The following is a 7,384-nucleotide window of genomic DNA, read 5'->3' on the forward strand; positions in this document are numbered from 1 at the left end:
GCCACATAATCCTACAGTTCTGCTTGGCTGCCAGGAAAAGGGAATTTACAGCATCTTCTGGTGGAGGGTGTGACTAGGTAGATCCTCCCCGAAAAATCTTCTCTTCTGAGTGATCTGGCTTGAGGTAGACCTACAAATCTGACCAGCCTTGTACACAATACACAGAGCCACAGAATGGTAGAGGTTGGAAAGAACCTTGAAAGATCAGACACTGGAATGAGTTGCCCAGGGAGGTGGCAGAGTCACCCACCCTGGGTGTGTTTAAGGATCGTTTGGATGTGGTGCTTGGGGATAGGGTTTAGGGTGAATCTTGTAGAGTAGGGTTCCAGGTTGGACTTGGTGATCTTGAGTGGCTTTTCCAACCTGGATGTTTCTGTGATGCTGTGATCATCGAGCAGGATTACCTATACTGTATCACACAGGAATGCACTCCACAGGGTAGGAGTGCCAGCAGGAGGTACTGCTTCCTGGCCTGCACCAAGAGAGAGCACAATCCCATGCCATTAACACAGTAGCAAACCCAAGAATGGGCACTTTTTCTCAGCCTTAATGATGGGAGAACATCACAAAACTCACTGGAGTTGAACCTGGGAAGCATTCTCTTGGTATCCAACTGCAACTGCTCCCACAGAGCTGCTTCAGATCCAAGTGCCATGTTTTAAGGAGTAAAGTGGAAAGAGGGGGAAAGTAATTGTCTTCCTTGGTATCTGAGACTTCAGGGATAGCTTGAAGACAAAGTCAAAAGCATGGGAAAAATCCAAGGAGACTCAGGGAAAAGCCTAAAGCCGGGAATACTGGAGGGCTACAGGAAATCCCAACAATATCAGAGATTAGAGCAGGGGCTGCGGGCGCCGCTCCAGCCCGCAGGAAGCCGATGGGTGATAGAGACCAAATGTTCCCTGATAGGGGAGAGCAGATGAAGGGAGACTCCAGGGCTGTTGGTGGGACTGGTATGGGGAGCAGCGACAATCCATGCTGACCAAGCCGAGGCAACGTCAGACCAGCAGCAGTCTCCAGGGGAAAACCGTGCTTTAAGTCCACCAAGCGACTGGAAATCACTTTGTCTCTAGAAAAGGAATACCATCTAGTGGCCCAAAAGGGCAACGAGGAGGTGTGGTGGCAATTAGAGAATCGGAGGATTTAGGTGGGGAAAAAAAAGAAGGGGAAAGTATGGAGAGGGATTCACATCGACAGCGCAGTGATTCACCCTGGAGCAAGGGAGAGCTCAGAAGGGACCTGATCAGAGCAAAGGCAATGCTAAAATTAGATGCTGGCAAAAAGCAGATCGGGATACAAAAATTAAAAATAACTGTGGTAGCTGCAGGATGTGCTGGAGAGAAGTGGATCAGGAGCCACCAGAGGAAGACAACTGCAAGGACTACAAGGGAAATGGGAAGAGAAGGTGAGAAGAGCAGCACATCCCACTGAAGCTACAGGTGCTGTCCTGGGGCAGACAGGTCTGGCACAGCAAACTGCTGTCGCTGTTAACATAGAGCCATGGAATGACTTAGGTTGGAAGTGACCTCAGAGGCCATCTACTCCAACCTCCCTGCTATGGGCAGGGACACCTCTCAATTACACTTGGTTACTCAAGGCCTCATCCAACCTGGCCTTGAACACCCTCAGGGAAGGGGCATCCACTACCACCCTGGGCAACATTGAATCATAGAATCATAGAATCAACCAGGTTGGAAGAGACCTCCAAGATCATCCAGTCCAACCTATCCCCCAGCCCTAGCCAGTCAACTAGACCATGACACTAAATGCCTTATCCAGTCTTTTCTTGAACATCTCCAGGGATGGTGCCTCCACCACCTCCCTGGGCAGCCCATTCCAGTGGAAATCACTCTCTGTGAAGAACTTCCTCCTAACATCCAGCCTAGACCTACCCTGGCACAACTTGAGACTGTGTCCCCTTGTTCTATTGCTGGTTACCTGGGAGAAGAGGCCACCCCCCACCTGGCTACAATGTCCCTTCAGGTAGTTGTAGACAGTAATAAGATCACCCCTGAGCCTCCTCTTCTGCAGGCTAAACAACCCCAGCTCCCTCAGCCTCTCCTCATAGGGTTTGTGTTCCAGGCCCTTCACCAGCTTTGTTGCCCTTAAACATGAGCAAAAGTGCCCCCCAAGGCTGGCAGCTGCAGGTGTGAAGCCACTGACAGAAAGCACAACAGTAGAGTGAGGCACAGGACTTGGACAGACTGCTTTGAGTTTTGAATTGAAGGGGAATTGAGCAGGAAGCTGCTCAGAGCATGTGCTCCACGAGCATTTATTCATGGCACATTGGGCACCTCCTTGCTGAACATTTAATTGTGCTGCCATGGGCATTGAATCAAATTTCCCAGTAAAATGGTAAGGCAAGGATGCAACTGGCAGCACTGACAGCAGCCCATAGGCCTGAGAAACGTGGAGAGACTTTAATGAACTACTTGAATGTCATCAGGACATGACACCACATCCCAGACACTCGTTCCCAGCAGAGCACAGGTTCCTCCCCTGCCCCTGGCAGCCCCAAGGCTGAGTCAGGCTCCTTGGACAGCGGATGAATGAGGAGAGCAAGCAGCACAAACGCACCCCCACCATTCACAGCAAAGTCCCATCTGGCAAACTGGAAGGGAAGAGGCAATTCAGAGAGCTGCTTTCACATTGAGAGATAAACAATATACTTTAACTTGCATCCCACAGGGCTGAGCACCTGCCCAGCTGCACACACTTGAGCTCAGAAAGTGTTTGAATGATGGTATCCAGGGGACAAAGAAAAGAAAGTGCCTTATGTGGATATGTGGGGGACCACAGCTACAGAAGAAGAGGTACAAGAGAGGAGTTTGAATAGACCAAAAGGCATTTAAAGTCGATTTGAAGACGGGTTAGCTGCTGGGGAATTGGTGAAAGAGGATGATGGATAGATGTTGGGAAGGTCAAGCTTTCTATGAAATGAAGACTCTCACTCATCAGGCCCAACTCTGGAGAGGCTTTAATTTCTTAGGGCAGTATTACTGTGGTAGTATCTTGTGGCAGCATATCCATCCTTGCTAGCACCAGTGGAGCAGTATGGAAATGAGAGAAGGAGAATCAGGAAGGGAGCTGGATCGAGAGGCAAGACAATGCTTTATCTTCAATGAAAGAAGCTGTTTGAGAAGCTCCTGCACCAGAATTCCCAGTCAAGGGACAAGTATTTGCAATGAGAATTTCAACACAAGCTGGTTCTGTGGGAGCAGCACTGTTACATAAAAACAGTGAAGGGAAAGGGATTCCAGTGGCATGAGTCCTCCCATCTCCAGGGGCTGGTCCAGAATTTTCCTGGCCACCAGAAAGCCTGGTTAGAAGCAGTCTGGCCTGTGATGGTTTTTGAGGCTCTCCCCTCAGCAGCCCAGCTGTACCCCAGCTACTAAACATGGATCTCCTTTTAGAGGAAGCTGGTAGTAAACCAAAGGTTTTTTGCACTGCTCATGGGAGTGCTAAACCTGAAGGAGGAGGAAAAACAACTCCAAGATCCTGCTCTTAGTGGAATGATAGAACAAAGAGCAGGGAAACTCAAGAAAGCATGATGCCAAGGAGCTTAAAGGCTGTCAGTGAAAGACCAACCCCTCTGCACAGATAGCTGCTGTACTGATAATGAAATTAAATCCTGGGTCCATGATAGGGGAAAAGGCAGCAGCCAGCAAAGAGTAGGACACCCAGGAAGAAAACAGGAGGTTTATTTTACAAGCTTAGAGGGAGAGTGGGAATGAAATATATGTAGAGGATGTTAAAGTACTTGGGAAGACTGAAAGCAAAACTGAGAAACAACTCAGTGAGCAAGCAGATAAACTGACTCAGAGTTTGTTTACTGCAGCCCCAACCAGGCATTAGCTAAAGGAGAAGATGGGGATGGATACTGTGGCCAGCTGAATGAGAGCGAGTTATCTCAGACTGTCGCAATAAGTTACAGGAATGAGTACAGGATGCTCTGAAAAGAGTGTAAAGAACTTCTACTGGGCCCCAGATGAAGCAAAAGAAAAATGAAAATAAATAAATAGGAGACCTACAAATTGTGTAAGGTGTGCAGTGATGCAGGAGAGGGCTAGGAAAAGCAAGCTGCCAACTCTGCTGCATTGACTAAACCAAGGACCTTGGCAAACAGAGGAAAGGGATCATCCAGATAAAGTGTCACAAGCTACAGAAGGGGATCACAGGATGTTGGGGATCACAGGATCATAGGATCACAGGATATTAGGGGTTGTTAGGAGACGCAAACTGATAATAGAGTTCAAGGCCCCTGCCAGAGCAGGACCACACAATCTAGCTCAGGGCACACAGGAACACATCCAGACAGGCCTTGAAAGTCTCCAGAGAAGGAGACTCCACAACCTCTCTGAGGAGCCTGTTCCAGTACTCTGGACCCTTAGAGGAAAGAAGTTTCCCCCTGTTTTGAGGTGGAACCTCCTGTGCTGCAGCTGCCATCCATTGCTTCTGGTCCTATCCCAGGGAGCAGTGAGCAGAGCCTGTCCCCTCCCTCCTGACCCCCAGCCCTCAGATACTTACAAACATTTATTAAATCCCCTCTCAGTGTTCTCTTTTCCAGACTAAACAGCCCCAGGTCCCTCAGCCTCTCCTCATCAGGCAGTGCTCCAGTCCCCTCATCATCCTCATAGCCCTCTGCTGGACCCTCTCCAGCAGATCCCTGTCCCTCTTAAACTGGAGAGCCCAAAACTGAACACAGTACTCAGGATGAGGTCTCACCAGGGCAGAGTAGAGGCAGAGGTGAACCTCCCTTGATCTGCTGGACACACTCTTCTGAATGCACCCCAGGATCCCACTGTCCCTCTTGGCCACAAGGGCACATTGCATCTCCTTGTCACCACGAACTTCTTTCCAGGGCGAGCTGAGGCTCTTCCATCTAAACACAATGCAGCTGCTGGAACTGTGTCAGTGTTGTTAAAGAAAATTGTCCATGGGTATGGAAGAGCAACTGAGAGAGGATGAGACTAAAAGCAGGGTAGGGGGAGTGTAAATGAAGTAACTCCAGCCTTAATGAGTAACCTGGGAATTAAGCAAGGGCTGCATATACCCTGCCACCTGCAATCCTCCAGCCTGGTAGAAAGAAATGAGTCAGAGTATTAAAAATAGACCAAAGAATTATTGTAGGACAATATCAAAAATGATTAGCTGAAAAAGATAACCTTGATATCAGTAGCTTGAAGAGGCAGTGACTGATTTACAACCCTTGCCAGATTTTGTTTGGATAGGCTGTTCCTTGGTGGCCCTTATGTCCAAAGCCCTAAAAATATTACAGCAGGATAAAGAAGAAAGAAGGAGCAACATGAGAAAAAGAGGTGAAATGAGAAAGGGAAGTATCCAATTCACCCATGGCCTATGAAATAAGGAGCCAAGTAATGCATTTGAAATCAAATAAAAAGGAGCAAGCCTTGGAGACAGAATGGAAGGGGGCCTATTCTGTTACTAATAGGATAAGGCCTCCAAGATATTAAATAGATGAGGGCAACAGTAAATACAAATGGGGTCATGCTTCTCAGATATCCCTCTAAGGGCCAAAAAAATCCAGAACCTGTCATGATTTTGTCAGGAAGACAGAAAATGCCCCAAAGAGGAACTTCTAGCAGCCCAAACCCCCCCACTCACACCACACCCCTGCACAAGCCCATCTCAGGGGGGGCACAGGGGTGCAGCCCATGGGGTGTTATCTCCTGTCAGGCTGCAGCAGTGTTTCTACACTTGCATGCTAATGGGGCTGCTTTATGCTCTGAGTTTTGCTTGTTTTCTGTCTGTGTTGGGCAATAGATTTTACTACAGCTCCTCAAATAAGCCACAGCTGACACAGAGCAGTGAGGCAAACTCCAGGGCCAGGCAGAGGACTGGAGGGCTCCTGCAGCTGTAAAGATTTTTTCACTCCACATTAATGGCTTTGGGGGTTTTTTATACGTTGCATTAATTGTGGAATAAACTTTTAACAAGGCAGATTATGACTGTGAAGTGCTTTGGACAACTAGAGGTAACCACCTTCAGACATTTATGGGGTTTAAGGGCAGACCAGAAAACAAATGCCACTGTGGAGCCTCCCTGCTTGCTCCTGATCAGGAGCCTGGCATCAGTGCAGGGTTTGTAGCATCCTTGCTGCACTCAAGGGCAGTAACCCAGGAGCTGGAGACTATCAAAGGAGAGGCGAACCAGCATCCTGCAGGCCAGTAACAGGGCATTGCTATTGCATTAGCTCTGCAGGCTTGATTGTCACATCTTGCCTGTTTGGAGCTTTGTTTTCTTTATTTTAGCCTGTTTTGCTGGAGTCGACAGTCAGATTTTCATGGCTAGATAGCTAACTTATGACTTAACCTGCCTTAGCCTTGCACAGCTTGCTCCAGCTACTTAATCTAATAGTAATAACTTAAGACTCCAAATTAAAAATTGTTACAGCTCTTAAGGGAGCCTTGATAGTTACAGCTCAAGATATGGATCCACCCAGATTGGGAAATCATAGCTGGAGCTTTGGAAAGAAGTGCTCTAAAGTTACAACAACTGAATGAACTCAGTAGTTGTATTCATTTACAGGACAATCCTCCAAGGAGGAACAACTTGGGGAGAAGCAGCTAGCCCTGGTGTGGAACTCTGAGTTCAGCAGCAGCCTTTTAAACAGTTTAGGGGGGATTTAGGAGTCAAACAAGAAAGGAAACAAACAAGAAAGGAGGGATTGAAGCAGGTGGGAGAGAAAGTGCTGTCAGGAGCTAAGTGGTTAAAGGCTGAGAGGACTGGGGGTTAAGAACATGGATGTGAAGGTCTGAAATGGGGTAAATTGTAGTGGGTTTTAAACTGTTAGGGGTGAGCCAGTGAAAAGTGATGGTCTAGCTAAATACTGAAGGATCTTGGCCAAAACCTAATTGCTAAGCCTCACCTTTTGTTCAAGAGGAAATAAAAGCTGTGCATTGTGGATAAGGATGGTAAGAGCCTGTACAGCAGTGTTACAGCTGGCCATGCAAACAGCTCTCTGCAGCTCTCCCCTTTGCTGTCCCCCACAGCTGTTCAGCTGCCTCCACGCAACCCAAGCCCAGCTCTGATACTGCACAGCTGCATAACCTTGGGCCAAACTTCTGAGCAAACCGCTCAGTTATGAGACAGGCTGAGAGGAGATAAGAGGGGCAAAAGCAAGGGGAGGAAAACAGAGAGCTTTGGGTCAGATCAAGCCATTAATATCTAAGAGAAAGCTGGATGCAAGTGGGTTTAGGCACCCCAGGCACGTGTCACCTTCCCCAGAACTGGCCAGCAGTGGCATTGGTCACACCTGAGCTACCTCAGGGTGACAGTGACACTGGGATACCTAAGGAGAAGATGGTGCACCTATGTAAGAGACTGGCAAAGTGAAAGCATGGGAAATCCTCCCAAGGACTAGCAA

This window comes from Pogoniulus pusillus, chromosome 24 (assembly GCF_015220805.1).
Source record: "Pogoniulus pusillus isolate bPogPus1 chromosome 24, bPogPus1.pri, whole genome shotgun sequence".
Lineage (NCBI taxonomy): Eukaryota > Metazoa > Chordata > Aves > Piciformes > Lybiidae > Pogoniulus > Pogoniulus pusillus.